Source organism: Diadema antillarum, unplaced genomic scaffold, assembly GCF_040938485.1.
Source record: "Diadema antillarum isolate AM-2024a unplaced genomic scaffold, OU_Dant_1.0 scf00000035, whole genome shotgun sequence".
Classification (NCBI taxonomy): domain Eukaryota; kingdom Metazoa; phylum Echinodermata; class Echinoidea; order Diadematoida; family Diadematidae; genus Diadema; species Diadema antillarum.
Window position 1 is genome coordinate 2,034,326 of NW_027270924.1, and position 17,363 is coordinate 2,051,688.

Genomic DNA, 17,363 nt, shown 5'->3' on the forward strand with positions numbered 1-17,363 from the left:
TATTGACTCTCTTAATTTTTTTTTTGTTTTGCCAATGCCTCTGACTGCTTATATGCCAAACACATTCGGTCTGTCAGAATTGAAGAAGGGAAATTGTCCGCATCTCTTTAACACGTGAGAAAACGAGAAATACGTAGGTCCACTATCCCCGAAAGAAATGTATAATCCAAAAGGCATGAGTAGCAAGACTCGGGCTGGTTTTTGGCTTGAAAATCGTGCACGATCCCCACATCAGTTGGCAGAAAACTTGATTAACAATTCTTTTCAGGTAGGATTTAAGACACAATTTTGGCATCGTGCTGTTTGCATTGTGGAAATTATGTCAAACCGGAACAAAACTGGGGAGGAGGAGGAGGAGGAGAATACTTTTCGTAGCTACTATGATGAAGACTGTGAGTCTTTCAGCGTCATTGATGGTTGTCGTTGGAACGGTAGTAGCGAGAAAGATAAACGAGATAGTTTACGTTTTCGATGCTACGGTTATGAAGACTGTGAGTCTTTCAGCGTCAGTTATGGTTGCCGCTGAATCGGTAGTAGCGACAAAGATAAACGATATTATAGTACGTTTTCGCTGCTACGGTTGTCAGCACGACCGGCCAGGACAGAGAGACCACGTGGACCATATCGACGAGAGTATTGATGGTATCCCATGTTTCTTTTTGTTCTGTATAGGCAAGTGCTGATGAAAAAGGTGAAAGTAGCCTGAAGGTTGTTGAAGAGGCAGGTAGTCGGTATAGCCACGAGATAGATTACAAACTTTGCGAATTCGAATTGGGGTTAAAACCATTTCACTTGGGCGGAAAACGCTTTGCGGTAGTGAAAAAGTTCAGAGGGGTCCCCTACATTAACATTCGCGAGTACTACCAGCTGAAAGGGACAAAGAGAATGCTGCAGGGGCAAAATGGGATCAATTTGACGGGTGAACATTGGTGGAAGCTGATGAAAGCCTCGTTTAAGATCAGCGCTGCTATCCGTGAACTGAGCAATGTTATGAAATAAAACAATACAGAGATGCATTCAAAATGATTTAATCCAAAACGCAAACGTTCGTAACTCGAGTGTCTATACCGTTCTACTCCTCCATCTTCCCGTACCAAGGGCTGCTGCTGCTGAGGTGGATCTGCAGCACGAGAGACCTTCTTCATCCCCGCCATGTTTGACACCTCCAACCCCGATATTGGTCCGATCTACATCGAAGATTCACCTTCGTCGCCGCTGCTATTTTCCCTCTTTCCGTCGCCAGAGGGACCGATGCCAGCAAGACCGCAGCTACAAAGGCAGAATGCAGTGGTGGCGGAGCCAACCAGCATACCACCGACACCCGTTGCCCCGGCTGTAGTGGTGCCACGTCGAATGCGGCTGATTCGGCTGAGAACCCGACAGCAGTACATGCATGATCTGCAGATAGCTACCCCACCCCGTGGATCAACTCAGCCACCATCTGCCCCATTACGCCAGGTTAATAGAGGAGGAGAACCGGCAGAGATACCCGCATCGGCCATTATCAGCCTGGAGAGTTTGCAAAAAACTCTGAACTTCGATGAGGAAGAGGAGGAGGAGGAGGAAATGCAGCCTGGAGAAGACGGGAAGGAGGAGGAGCTACAGCAACGGTCGCAGCAGCCACCGCAGGAGGTAGAGGGTGAGGAGAAAGAGGCTGGGGAGCTGATGGAGGAGGAGGAGGGAGGACACCTACCAGCCGGACCAGTGATGATGACGATAAGACAGCACTTTCGAGTCAAATAAACAGGCTCATCCATGACTCTTTTGTGGGGTGTCAGAACGGGTACAGTAGTCAGATGGACCATGAGGATTGCCCATGGTTACTGTGGGAAGATGTGGTGGAGATATACTTCGACGCCGCAATTGACAAGTTGGATGAGAGCAAATACTTTGGTTTCCTAGATGCAGTGTATATAACATATTGCACAAATGTTCGAAGAAGAGAGGGAAGCTTGCGTGACTGAAGCCACGGAGTTTTTCTACTTGGACTTGCCAAAGAACTCCGTTAAAGCGTGTATCAAAACAAAGCTAAAGAGGCGGTAAAGGTTGAAAGGTGAAAGGGGAGGGAAAGGGAAGGGAAGGGAAAAAAAGAAATCGAACGCGAAACGAATGTTAATTGCGTACCTGGTATTGTCATATTGTAAAGATTTGTGAGTAAATATTTGCAGTTTGATGGTTTGTAAACTGGATTGAATATGTATTAAATGTTTACCCGAGATGTGAGGCTAATCTGATAGGACAGCTACAGCAGATCTATCACTGGGAGGAGCCTTTTGAGGAAGACAAAGAACTGTAGGTAGTTGAAATGGTAGATTTTTTTTCACTCCCGATTAGCCACAGACCCCGTACAGAAAACACTAAAACGGTGTTTATGGAGGAGTTTGGATGACATAGTTGATGACTACTTCTATGAAGCCATCAGGTCAGTCAAGGAAGCTGATCTGATAGATCAACTACGCCAGATTTATCACTGGGAGGAGCTTTCTGAGGAAATGGTTTCACGTCCGGTAAGCCACAGACCCCTTACAGAAAACACACACAAAAAAAAAGAGGAAAAGAGGGAGGAGGAGGAGGATGGGACCGGAACAAAACTGGGGAGGGGGAGGAGAAGAAGAAGACGAATGTGAGTCTTTCAGCGTCATCAACGGTTGTAGTCGGAACGGTAGTAGCGAGAAAGATAAAAGAGATAGTACGTTTTCGCTGCTGCGGTTGTCAGCACGATAGGCCAGGACAGAGAGACCGTGTAGAGTGTTTATGGAGGAGTTGGGATGAGATTGTTGACGACAAGTTCGGTGAAGCCATCATGGAAGTCAGTAAGGCTGATCTAATAGGACAACTATGCCAGATCTATCACTGGGAGGAGCTTTCTGTGGAAGATAGAGAACTGTTGGTGGTTGAAATGGTGGAGATTTTCCACTTTCAGTTAGGCAGAGACCCCATACAGAAAACACTTAAAACAGTGTTTATGAAGGAATTGGGATGACATAGTTGATGAATACTTCGATGAAGCCATCAAGTCAGTCATTAAGGCTGATCTGATAGAACAAATACAACAGATCAGTAGTTATAGTAGTCTGTATCGACAGGGAGAATTAATTAACACTTACTAATTAGCGCAAATTGGGAGTTCCGGTGATGAGTGAAAGTGACTTCCGTTATGAATTAGTCGTTTTCCTGTTTATGACGATATGACTCAAACCCGTTTCCGGAGGGGGAATCGTGTTGTTTACGAAATGAAATCTTGAATATGCGTCGGTACTTTGTTGGTGATATCTTGCTGCACTAAATTATTGTGTGCTACAGTTTTGCTTTCAAGATGAAGAATGCGGTATAATGGTCAATGTTAACTTACACGATGTGTACTGCCGCGATGAATGGTAATGCACAGTGATCAAAAGTGTATCCAGGCACAAGCTTGCAGTTCCGATGTATATTCCACACTCGGAGCAGAATGGAGGTGTACATCATTCAGAGTGGTATAAACACACATGAGCAGAATGGAGGTGTACATCATTCAGGGTGGTATAAACACACATGAGCAGAATGGAGGTGTACATCATTCAGGGTGGTATAAACACACATGAGCAGAATGGAGGTGTACATCATTCAGGGTGGTATAAACACACATGAGCAGAATGGAGGTGTACATCATTCAGGGCGGTATAAACACACATGAGCAGAATGGAGGTGTACATCATTCAGGGTGGTATAAACACACATGAGCAGAATGGAGGTGTACATCATTCAGGGTGGTATAAACACACATGAGCAGAATGGAGGTGTACATCATTCAGGGTGGTATAAACACACATGAGCAGAATGGAGGTGTACATCATTCAGGGTGGTATAAACACACATGAGCAGAATGGAGGTGTACATCATTCAGGGTGGTATAAACACACATGAGCAGAATGGAGGTGTACATCATTCAGGGTGGTATAAACACACATGAGCAGAATGGAGGTGTACATCATTCAGGGTGGTATAAACACACATGAGCAGAATGGAGGTGTACATCATTCAGGGTGGTATAAACACACACGAGCAGAATGGAGGTGTACATCATTCAGGGTGGTATAAACACACATGAGCAGAATGGAGGTGTACATCATTCAGGGTGGTATAAACACACACGAGCAGAATGGAGGTGTACATCATTCAGGGTGGTATAAACACACATGAGCAGAATGGAGGTGTACATCATTCAGGGCGGTATAAACACACATGAGCAGAATGGAAGTGTACATCATTCAGAGGCTACTTAAGGAATGAAGTGTGCACACGATGAAGATATCAGCAGCGAGTGACTATCCCTCTATAGTGTAAGACTATAGAATAGCATATACAACCTATGTCTTGGGATGATGAAGCAAAGTGATGATGTAGAGGGAAACAGTTGTTATCCAGGTATTTCCTCTTTGAACAAAAATTGTGGACTCAGAAAATTCAAGACAGGATGGTGTGGCCTGACACAAACAACAGGGTATGGCTCAGGAGGAAATCGGTAGACAATGGAAGGGAAGGGGTCATGAAGTCCATTCATACGGTAAAGGTACACCTTTTTGTGTGTTGGGATGAGACACAGGTAGTGAGGAAGCAGGGGGGAAATCGGTAGACAATGGAAGGGAAGGGGGCATGGTCAAGTCCTTTCATACGGTAAAGGTACGTCTTTTTGTGTGTTGGGATGAGACACATGCAGTGAGGAAGCAGGAGGAAATTACGACTCAAACCCGTTTCTGGAGGGGGAAGCGTGCTGTTTATGAAAATGAAATCTTGAATGACCAGTAATTAGGAGTTCCAGTGATGAGTAAAAGTGACTTATATTATCAATTAGTCATTTACCTCTGTATTAGTTAGGAAGAGGAAGTTTTCCTGAGCTGGGATTGGTTGACTTTTAATCAGCTACCTCGATGATGATTGGTCAGCAAAGAGGTTGCTTGCTGAGGATTGGTCGAATAAATAAAGAGTGCGAAGGGAATGGTCGAGAGGGTTGGTACATAGGAATGTGTAGTGAAGAGAACGCATATATAACAGTGTATGATACGAGTTACGAACATTGATCCAGAGCTACAAATTCAGATCTTGAGGAGCATCTATAGCATACATTACGTATTACTGCGTCATATCGATCGTCATGATGGCCACACACTCACCGACGAAGACTTCTGCCACTACGTGCCACTTGAACAGTGTACTGCACACGCCTAAGTTATTGATACCAGAGAACCATGCCCATGAAGTCTTGCGCCCTGCCAATTTTTCACTTTCGACAGTGATGGAACAGAAGAAACTCACACCAAAGACTCCCCCTGGAATCCTTGCATTGAGGGTAAGTGTTAATATTCAAGTTATGATATGATATGAAAAGTTTGTGTGTATGTATGTGTCCTGTGATTTCAAAACAATAACTATGTATAAGGCAGAGTGACTGCATGAAGAAAATGTGAAAGCATGGGTATGCAACACTGTTTGAATCGAATGCTTAATTTCTTTTTCCATCGTTATTTATGTTTCTATATATATTAGGCATCTAAGGAGAGAAACGACGAGAATGAGTACAAGGTAGTGGAAGAGGCAGGGTGTCATTACAGTCAGTAGACAGGTGTAAATACATGTGAATTTGAAGCGGTGTCAAAACCATTCCATTTAGGTGGGAAGCGCTTTGCCGTTGTCAAGAAATTCAGAGGAGTCCCATACGTGAATATTCGAGAATATTATAAATTGAAGGGCACTAATAGGATGCTCCCAGGTCAAAAGGGCATCAATTTAACGGCGGAAAATTGGTGGAAATTGGTCGGTGCAAAATTCGCCATAAGTGATACTGTGAGAGCATTCAGTAATGTAAAGAAATAGATGATTTTTGTGACATTTGATTTGGACTGGTATTGAATTTTGGAGACCGAAACAAAAACCAAAGCAAAATAATTTTCAAAGAAATTTCATTTTTTGTAAATTGGCAAATTTCCTGACTGTTCGACACTCTAACCTCTGTCCTTACCCAGACTGCCCTCGCTGAGCTGGATCAACAACTTCAGACAACTTCACCACAAGTTGTAGCTGGTCAGCCGTCTCCAGCATCATCATCACCGCTAACTCCAGACGTCATACTCATCGAAACGTCTCCCCCGAGAGCTCCAGTAGTCCGCCGCCACAGACTGCGGAGGCAGCATGCTGTCATAGAAGGAGTGACCACACCAAGGCGAGGGTCAAGTTTGTCATCACCAACTCTACGGGAACAACCGGGCCAGATAGAGGCAGAAATCTCCCCCAATGTTCCTCAAGATCTACAGAATCTTCGCAAAAAGCTCACCTACGATGAGGAAGAGGACAACCTATTATGCGCCGATGTGAGTGTACCAGAGACCGAGGAGGAAAAGATGGAGACCGATGGCAGTCATCTTCCAGTGTCGCCCGTCCTCATGGCCGTCAAGTCCATTTCGGGTATAATCAGCGAGCTTGTGCATCAGTCTTGCGTTGGATGCATGGAGGGGTACCCCAGTCAGAAAGACCACGCAGACTGTATGTGGCTTCCATGGGGAGACTTGATCGAGAAATATTTTGATGCAGCCTTGGGCAAGCTCACTGAAGAGCGATTCTTTAGTTTTGTCAATCATGTCTACAATGTGGAGGACATGTTTGACGACGAACAGGACGAATGTGTGCGAGAAGCCACAGAATTTTTCAAAATAGAACTGAAAAAGAAGGACGTTCAGTCTCACATCAAGAGAAAACTCAAGGAACAGTAAGGATGCAATTTCGTTGGTATACGAGTGAACTGAGAAAAAAAAAGGACTTTGCATACACATTTGAAGAACGTTCGTCTTGTATATCATAATAATTGATATCCTTCTACATTGTGTGTTTACTTCGTCGTTCATCTTTATGGAATAGTTGAATTGAATTTGAATTGAATGGTTATTTATTTATTATTCTTTTTTTTTTTTGCAAACGCGTTACATTATTCATTTGAAACTTGTTTAGAGTCATGCATGAACTATCATATAATTCTGTAAGTATTGTGGGGGATGAATTTGTTGATTAAGAATTGGGTTTTTTTTCTGTGTTTACGAATGTTCATCTGGCAGGATTATTCATTTGTACAAACTTGATAAATTATTCGTTTGAATCTTGTTCGCTTTACTTCTTGAACCGTCCATATAATTTTCAAAGTATTGTGCAACCGAAATTGTAAATGCAATGAAATTCATGTTGACCAAGTTTAACCAAACAAACAAAACTGTTTCAAAGTGATTGAAGTTGTGAAAAAATAAATTTGCGCATGAGAAATGAAATAATTTGTTACATCGTCAAATGTTGAAGTGAAGTCCATCACTTATATTTTGAATGTAGTGTACGTTGATCGTCATTTGTCATTTGCACATGGTGACTTGCGAATGTAAATGTGTGAAGACTGAGTGCTGTAGCGAGATGGATGAGTATTTGCGAGAGATATACTTTGATCCGATGCATGAAGCTGGTTTCAGTGGTGCTGAGAAACTTTATCAATTTGTCAAGAATGAAGGACAGTTTAACTTGTCGAGAAAACAGATTAAACAGTGGTTGGAAGGGAATGATACTTATACTCTACATCGCCCACTGAGGCGAAAATTTGTAAAAAGTAGAGTCATGGCCTATGGAATTGATGATGTATGGCAAATGGATTTGGTGGATCTGACTTCTCTCTGTAGATACAATGCGGGATATAAGTACTTGCTGACGTGCATCGACGTCTTATCAAAATTTGCGTGGGTGGTTCCTCTCAAAGATAAAAAGGGGAAAAGTTTGGTTAGCGCACTCGAGAAAATCATCCAAAGATCTAAACGGGAACCATATCATATTCAAACCGATAAAGGGAGCGAATTGACAAACAGACAATTTCAATCATTTCTCAAAGAAAGGGACATTTCATTTTATACTACCCAAAACATGACTAAAGCGTGTATAGTAGAGAGGTTCAATCGCACGCTCAAGGAAAAGATGTACAAGTACTTCACGCATCGTAACACACAAAAATACATACCTGTTTTGAGCAAGTTAGTGCATGCTTACAATAATTCCTATCATCGATCCATTAAGACGAAGCCGACACTGGTTACAAAAGAAAATGAAGGGGGCATATGGAAAACGTTGTACAAGTCAAAAACTGAATCATCAAAGTCCAAAACTTTAAAGTATACTGTGGGGGACAGAGTTCGCATTAGCGAAGCCAAAAAGACATTCGAAAAGGGCTATCTTCCTATTTGGACGGAAGAAGTTTTTAACGTAAAACGTTTCGCGTTTCGCGAGGAGGAGGGAGGACACCTACCAGCCGGACCAGTGATGATGACGATAAGAGAGCACTTTCGAGTCAAATAAACAGGCTCATCCATGACTCTTTTGTGGGGTGTCAGAACGGTTACAGTAGTCAGATGGACCATGAGGATTGCCCATGGTTACTGTGGGAAGATGTGGTGGAGACATACTTCGACGCCGCAATTGAAAAGTTGGATGAGGGCGAATATTTTGGTTTCCTCGATGCAGTGTACATAACATATTGCACAAATGTTCGAAGAAGAGAGGGAAGCTTGCGTGGCTGAAGCCACGGAGTTTTTCTACTTGGACTTGCCAAAGAACTCCGTTAAAGCGTGTATCAAAACAAAGCTAAAGAGGTGGTAAAGGTTGAAAGGTGAAAGGGGAGGGAAAGGGAAGGGAAGGGAAGGGGGAAAAAAGAAATCGAACGCGAAACGAATGTTAATTGCGTACCTGGTATTATATTGTGAAGATTTGTGTGTACATATTTGCAGTTTGATGGTTTGTAAACTGGATTTAATATGTATTAAATGTTTACTCGAGATGTGAGGCTAACCTGATAGGACAGCTACAGCATATCTATCACTGGGAGGAGCTTTTTGAGGAAGACAGAGAACTGCAGGTAGTTAAAATGGTAGAGGGTTTTTTTCACTCCCGATTAGCCACAGACCCCGTACAGAAAACACTAAAACGGTGTTTATGGAGGAGTTTGGATGACATAATGATGACTACTTTAATGAAGCCATCAGGTTAGTCAGTGAGGCTGATTTGATAGGACAGCTACGGCAGATCTATCACTGGGAGGAGCTTTTTTAGGAAGATAGAAAACTGTTGGTAGTTGAAATGGTAGAATGTTTTCACTTCCACTTAGCCACAGATCCCGTACAGAAAACACTAAAAAAGTGTAGACGTTGATCAAAAAGAGGTCTATAATTCAAATCATAGACAGGAGTAACGAAAAGATATGTTGCGCGCGCATTTATAGAGAGAGATCCAAACTAGAACTCCCTAAGGATGAGTTATGGTAAACAAGAGGTTTATGCTCGTAAGCTGCATGCGGCAGCAGGCGTTCCGATTGGGCCTTGTGGCATAGATGAAGTTAAGCGATTTGAAAGCACCCCACAAATGCACAATATTATTATTTAGTAGTAGTAGTTTCGAAAGAACGCCTTACCTATACGCGGGTCGGGAAGATAATGAACATAGCGCACAATTTCAAAAGCTAAGACGGGATATTTAGTCAGAAGCATCTGTATAAAAACTGTATAGTGCCAAATCTCATTCTCACCGGCTCGCCGGTAAGAATGAGATTTCCTCCGCGGCGAAAAGATCATGTCGCTGCATGTATCTTTTAGCAAGATTCGCTTTATTGACTCTCTTAATTTTTTTTTTTTTTTGCCAATGCCTCTGACTGCTTATATGCCAAACACATTCGGTCTGTCAGAATTGAAGAAGGGAAATTGTCCGCATCTCTTTAACACGTGAGAAAACGAGAAATACGTAGGTCCACTATCCCCGAAAGAAATGTATAATCCAAAAGGCATGAGTAGCAAGACTCGGGCTGGTTTTTGGCTTGAAAATCGTGCACGATCCCCACATCAGTTGGCAGAAAACTTGATTAACAATTCTTTTCAGGTAGGATTTAAGACACAATTTTGGTATCGTGCTGTTTGTATTGTGGAAATTATGTCAAACCGGAACAAAACTGGGGAGGAGGAGGAGGAGGAGGAGAATACTTTTCGTAGCTACTATGATGAAGACTGTGAGTCTTTCAGCGTCATTGATGGTTGTCGTTGGAACGGTAGTAGCGAGAAAGATAAACGAGATAGTTTACGTTTTCGATGCTACGGTTATGAAGACTGTGAGTCTTTCAGCGTCAGTTATGGTTGCCGCTGGATCGGTAGTAGCGAGAAAGATAAACGATATTATAGTACGTTTTCGCTGCTACGGTTGTCAGCACGACCGGCCAGGACAGAGAGACCATGTGGAAAATATCGACGAGAGTATTGATGGTATCCCATGTTTCTTTTTGTTCTGTATAGGCAAGTGCTGATGAAAAAGGTGAAAGTAGCCTGAAGGTTGTTGAAGAGGCAGGTAGTCGGTATAGCCACGAGATAGATTACAAACTTTGCGAATTCGAATTGGGGTTAAAACCATTTCACTTGGGCGGAAAACGCTTTGCGGTATAGTGAAAAAGTTCAGAAGGGTCCCCTACATTAACATTCGCGAGTACTACCAGCTGAAAGGGACAAAGAGAATGCTGCAGGGGCAAAATGGGATCAATTTGACGGGTGAACATTGGTGGAAGCTGATGAAAGCCTCGTTTAAGATCAGCGCTGCTATCCGTGAACTGAGCAATGTTATGAAATAAAACAATACAGAGATGCATTCAAAATGATTTAAATCCAAAACGCAAACGTTCGTAACTCGAGTGTCTATACCGTTCTACTCCTCCATCTTCCCGTACCAAGGGCTGCTGCTGCTGAGGTGGATCTGCAGCACGAGAGACCTCCTTCATCCCCGCCATGTTTGACACCTCCAACCCCCGATATTGGTCCGATCTACATCGAAGATTCACCTTCGTCGCCGCTGCTATTTTCCCCCTTTCCGTCGCCAGAGGGACCGATGCCAGCAAGACCGCAGCTACAAAGGCAGAATGCAGTGGTGGCGGAGCCAACCAGCATACCACCGACTCCCGTTGCCCCGGCTGTAGTGGTGCCACGTCGAATGCGGCTGATGCGGCTGAGAACCCGACAGCAGTACATGCATGATCTGCAGATAGCTACCCCACCCCGTGGATCAACTCAGCCACCATCTGCCCCATTACGCCAGGTTAATAGAGGAGGAGAACCGGCAGAGATACCCGCATCGGCCATTATCAGCCTGGAGAATGTGCAAAAAACTCTGAACTTCGATGAGGAAGAGGAGGAGGAGGAAATGCAGCCTGGGGAAGACGGGAAGGAGGAGGAAATGCAGCCTGGGGAAGACGGGAAGGAGGAGGAGCTACAGCAACGGTCGCAGCAGCCACCGCAGGAGGTAGAGGGTGAGGAGAAAGAGGCTGGGGAGCTGATGGAGGAGGAGGAGTGAGCACACCTACCAACCGGACCAGTGATGATGACGATAAGACAGCACTTTCGAGTCAAATAAGCAGGCTCATCCATGACTCTTGTGTGGGGTGTCAGAACGGGTACAGTAGTCAAATGGATCATGAGGATTGCCCATGGTTACTGTGGGAAGATGTGGTGGAGATATACTTCGACGCCGCAATTGAAAAGTTGGATGAGGGCGAATACTTTGGTTTCCTCGGTGCAGTGTACACTGTTAGAACGCTGTGTAAAATTTCGTTGTTTAAAATATTGTTGTTTAAAATTCTAAACAATGTTGTTTAAATATAGAAAATTGGAGCTTGATTGCCTTAAACAGCGGTTGTTTAAAAACAATTCGGAATGATTGTCCAAACAATTAAACAACGGTTGTTTAGAAATTGATGGGCAAAAGTCATGTGATAGTCATGAACCAATCAGCGGGCCTGCATGTATCCTTCGTCGCAATCGATCGCCGCCGGGCGGCCACCGCGCCTCACACACACACACGTACATCACACGTTTATGTACGTATAGCTATACAGTAGCGCGGCTACTAGTATTCATCATGATGGACGGCGGTGACGATGACTGCAATGCAGCTATATGGAGTCACGAACATTCTCAGCAAATGGGGTCTAGCTATAGAAGAACTTTGCCAGTCATTCCAAGGTATTTATTTATTTAACTGATAGTTACATCGCTTCATGCCCATCTGTAATTTGCGTGATGGGGATGAAGCTAGTCACGGCTCACGCTTTGGGTTCTTGGCCGGGCTGCGCTACGTCTCGCCTTCATGCATGTAACGTACTGGGTAATAGATCTAACAAACTGTTAATGTTAACGTTTAACGTTAAGTTAGGTCGTCTGTACCGGTACGTACATTATGTTTTTCAACCAACTCGTGCTTGTATAAACACTTGCATAATTCAATCCTTACATACATTTTCAAAACGTCACATAAAATACGAATTTCTTTTACAAAAACTAATCATCTAAATCAGCGTACGGAATATTCGTTGTACAGTATTCTAAGTTGTAACACTAACGGGCACCGTATCACATCATGCACAAGTATAGGCGCAGTGTCCGAGTTCGATGATGTAGAAATCTAACAAGTTAGTTAGGCATAGGGTCTAACGTGACGGTTAGGGCCTAGCTAGGTAATGCTAGGGCCTAGTCAAGGGCTAGGCCCTATATTTTAGACTGCTAGTGCTAGTGCTAACTAAGTTCAATTACACAATGACCTGTCTCGATCATTTCCTACCTCATAATTTAGAACTTTTATGCCATGGTCGGCTGTATGATAGCCCTACTACATCGACCACCCTCTTGTAATAAACCAACCGTGTATTAATTGGCGCACTGAACGCATACTAGAGTAGTACTAGTACGCACTTCACTGCACGCAAAGCACATGAAAATTGATTGGCTTTGACTGTTGATGAGGATGGTGTGGGAAAACGCGAAAATTCACCGTTCATTAACAAAGTTAATGGTTTTAATCAAGGACAAAATTTCGAATGAATATTTTCACCGAATCGTAATGTAATGTCTATGGAAGTTTCTAAAAAGCTTCGTACAACACGGTGTTCAATACGACTCGGTTTGCGTGCATTGTCAATGCAAAAACAGCGGTCGATCTCAAGGAGCGTTACCGCGGGGAGCTGAAACGAGGCCACGCAAGTTCGATGGCGATATTTTTGCACTAAAACTTCGAATCAAAAAGGGAACAAAGGCATTTGATAGCCTAGCTCTGGATTTTCTCAATCACGTAGGTCAAGTTTTTTGCATGAATTTCAGTGTTCAATATTCTTATCAAGCAAATAAACATTAGGCAGTCGATGAGTAGCAGGTCCAACCGTACAACCAAAATCTACTGTAAACATAACGAAACCCCTAAAATCCAATATAGTGCAAGTTAAGTTCTGCTACTTTTGCTGGAGCAATTCATTCTTTACTGAGCATCATTGCCATCAATGATGCTCGATGAATTAAGGTCTACGTAAGCTTCCTGTAGAAAAAAAGGCCTAGAACCCCTATAAAAAATGAAGATAAAGACAGAAAACAGATTGTGGTGTTTTTAACGCACAATATAGTCTATGCACCACATGTACACACTTAATGCCTGTAGTAATAATATACATGTACCACCTTGGTAGAGTTCTATTTGTTTCGTGTAGGTAGGTGGTTTGGAACCAATTTTTGGCACTTTTGCCACTTTCGAATAAGTTTCTATGCAAAGATTAGGAGCTTTCTTCTCAGTCTGTCAAGATTTCCATGCCAAACGAAGCACATTGTGCAAATTCACACAAACTTGTGAGAAAAATGTTTATAGAATGAACATTTTTGCAGAAGCTAATGATCATGCATAATTCACTCCATCATTTATGTTTTTGTTATTACTTGAGTATTATATTTTTTTCCATTTGGTTTATAGCATTCTTTCTGGGCCACCCTTAATATGATTACAAATGCAATCTTGTTCCCTAATTTGTACAGATCAAGCAAGACTTCAGCCAGGAGATCATGGCTGAAGACAGGATGTTTGCAACATGGCCATGTATGCTGACAAAGTACTCTAGTATGGGGAATCAAGATGTCCATCGTAGCAAACGCTGCTTATTCGTCACACGGGTGACACCGATGGCCTTTCCCAAGGTACATTTTAAATAGTATTGCTCTGTGTAGAGATTCTAATCTACAGCCCCAGTACCACCCTTTCCTTTTTTGCATTTGAGTTGAGGTGAATCTATTAACAACATTAACAAAATACTTACAGTATGTACATGACTATAAAAAAAAAAAATTGTTAGACCGAGAAATTCATTCAATGCTTTTTAATTAATTTCTAAGACTTTCGCAAAAACCTGCAAAAACTGAAGTGGATCTGTAATTTCAAAGCCAATATCAAAGAGATCATCCGGGCTCTTGATGACTCTGCTTTGTCCATCATTCAACTTGCATGTCATGTTCCCGTATTTGGTTTTGTTGCCGATTCGACATCATGAGCTTCCTTGGCATTTATCATGCACTGATCAAGTGACACATTGCATGCCTTTAGATCTTCATTGATGTACACACTTTTCATGTTCTCTTTTCCTTTCAGACTAGAATGCCCAGAATACAGTTTGTTCCTTTTGTTTGCAATAAAGTGGACTTTGATCTGCCTGCTCTTTCCTTCTTGCCTTTCCCCCAAGATGATGACAAGATCATGAAGATGAGATGTCCTCTTTCCAAATGTCTAAGCCAACTTCCTTGGCAACATTTGACTCGCCCTCAGTAAGCTCTTCCTCTGTCTCCTCAGTTCCCTCTGGCAGGCCAGTCAGGCAGAGATTGTCCCTCCTTAGCTCATGTTTGTCCTCGTCGTGCTGGAACTGAATCCTCAAGAGATGACATGTGGATTCAGAACATCTTTAATTGTGCTCATACAAGCTTCTTTCGCTCCTTGTATCACATGCGGTAGTGCAGCTATAATGACTGTAACTACAGCTTGGACAATTATTTGGGAGAGGCTGTCTCCTGCCCCTCTCTCACATTATAGCACCCCACGGCCACACAGTTCATGTACACTGAAACTTCTGGACGGTTTGTCCTTGCCTCCTTCATCTACCATTCCCCTTTTCTTCTCCACTGCCTGATCAACTCACATGATAATCAAGCTTTTGTCATTATAGGATAACATTAACAGAGAAGTCTTTTATGAACTATTAAAGTTTTTTGCATTCTTTTTCCTACTACTTGGAATAAAAATCACTGGACCTTGAACATCCCTTGCTCTTGCTAATCTAATTAAGATATATGCATATTAACTGATCTTGCTTTATGCAATGCCAGAATATGACATGAACCTCCTGCAAAAGCCCAAATGTCATTCATATTGCAATAGTCTTTGTTAAGCACTTAACAGTAGTGCAAGATTATTCTTATTAAGGCACTGGCTGTCAACACCATTCAACTTTCTTTCATCCAAGTTCATGGTAACTCTGATTGCTGCTTTGTAGAATAGCATGATGATTATTACAGCATTATAATTCTAATGCTTGGCCTTACAAGTTTGGCTCTACTCATCCACAATTACTTGCCCGTCTTGGTAGTAAATGCCGTTGCCAGAATCAGTCCCTCATTCAAAATGTGTAGTATTTTCTACAATACCCTCCAAACAACTTTAAAACAGCCCCCCCCCCCCCCCACACAGTTAGTAATCCTGGTTGCAATCAAGTACAATATAAGTACATAAGCTAGCATCTGAATATGAGCTGATACTTGTCAGCATTTCTCTTTATCAGCCTTGATTGTGTTAATATTTTTAAAGGGTATATTTGTACTTATCATTCAAAATACTCCCCCTGTGTCATACATTTTGCTCCACAGAGGAAAAAGAGACGCTTGCATTCAGCATGCTGCCGCTAGTTTGCCGAGGCTGGACTGCGAGGGTGTGGGGCAAGTGCTCCTTTCAGGAGTCGGAGTTATTCTACGACTTTCAACCTGTAAGTACCTAACTGTTCGGAGGCTAATCTTCTAAAACAAGTGATGTGTTGCCCTCTTATTAAAATGATGAGATGGACTTTGACATTGCAATACAAAATATAGAAATCATCAAGCCTTGGTCCATAGTTACAGAAATTCCCAGTTTATGCTGTTTCATTTGTTAGTTTAGTCCATGGATTCTACATATTTATGCAAATTTAGTATGTTGCTAATGTATGCTGTGAATCACAATTTTTTTTAATGAAAAAAAAATCTTATATTACATAGTCAACATACATATTTACTTTATTTTGTGCCTGACTGCTCAATCACACACTTGTCCAATATCAATATGTCCTTTTCATTTTGATAAAAAGGGGAAAAAATTCGCATGAAATGCAAAATTGGTCCCAAATGTCGCCAATAAGGAATATTCCATTCATTAATAAATATTGCACTTGACCTATGGTATCATTATATTCAGCAAGATGCTGGAAATATACCACATACCACTCATATACATCCAATGTGATACAGGGTGTCTCCCCCCCCCCCCCCCCTCATACCAAAAAGAAAAAAGACCTCGCATACTCCTTAATGTTCCTACAATGTAAGTGGACAAAATTGATATACTACTAGTATTGGAAAGAGTAACTTACCCAAAATAATGAAATGCAATTCAGAAGTAGTTTTTGTTTGATAATACTTTTTGCCTGGGCTTGCCAGCAATAAAATTAATTGCCTTTCAGAAGTTCCCATAGGCCACACAGTTGACAATTCATTCAGCCAGGTCATGGTTAGCCCTTGCAAGAATAGAAAATGTAATACATGGATGTTATATACTACATAAAATACCTAATTTAGGGTATATGTTTGCAAATGAAATGTTGCAGAATTTGGCCAGGCACTTTAATATGAACTCTACCTTGAACACTGGAGAGGTGTGGGAAATATATCTGTTCTGATGGACTTCATTATACCAATGCCTCAACCCAACACTTCTGCATAGATTATTTCAAGATTTTATCAAGATGTATATGCATGTTTCTTTTCCACTTCCATTTATTTTCATTTTACAGGAGGGCACAGACCTGGCTTTCTACATTGGACAAATTGACAGGAAGCAGAGACCACAGCCCTTCATCTTGCTGATGGGAGGATCCTGGAAGAAGCCACTGCAAACCTTTGTCATTAGGAAGTTTTCGCTACACGACACGAAGACCGAGAATACGAGGACGCGATCACTTGTGACAGTCCCCGTACTCTGACTCCCGTCCCCATATCTATGCAGTTTCGCTTTCCTGTATAAGACGGAGGCGTGGGGACAAGATCGCTGATTGGTTGGCTGACTGGCTGGCTCACTCCTGCCCAGCATTGGGACCGAAAGCTATTTTGGCCAAGGTACCGTACTCGTTTTCCCCCGGACGGGACGTTCCTCAGATTTGATCATGTGCAGAAGCAAATTTCGCACACGACACGCTCAACTCCCGGCCGCGTTGTGCTTGCGAAAACTCCCTATTG

General features: G+C 42.5%; 1 long non-coding RNA gene and 1 pseudogene across 1 annotated transcript; both read left to right on the forward strand.

The window, feature by feature from the left end:
* Window positions 1-5,134: 5,134 nt before the first annotated feature.
* Window positions 5,135-5,988, forward strand: LOC139744184 (uncharacterized; annotated as a pseudogene).
* Window positions 5,989-13,938: 7,950 nt separating this feature from the next.
* On the forward strand, window positions 13,939-17,040 carry LOC139744218 (uncharacterized). The gene is made up of 3 exons (XR_011711816.1): window positions 13,939-14,033; window positions 15,747-15,862; window positions 16,922-17,040. It is a non-coding gene; the product is annotated as an uncharacterized lncRNA (long non-coding RNA).
* Window positions 17,041-17,363: the final 323 nt, after the last annotated feature.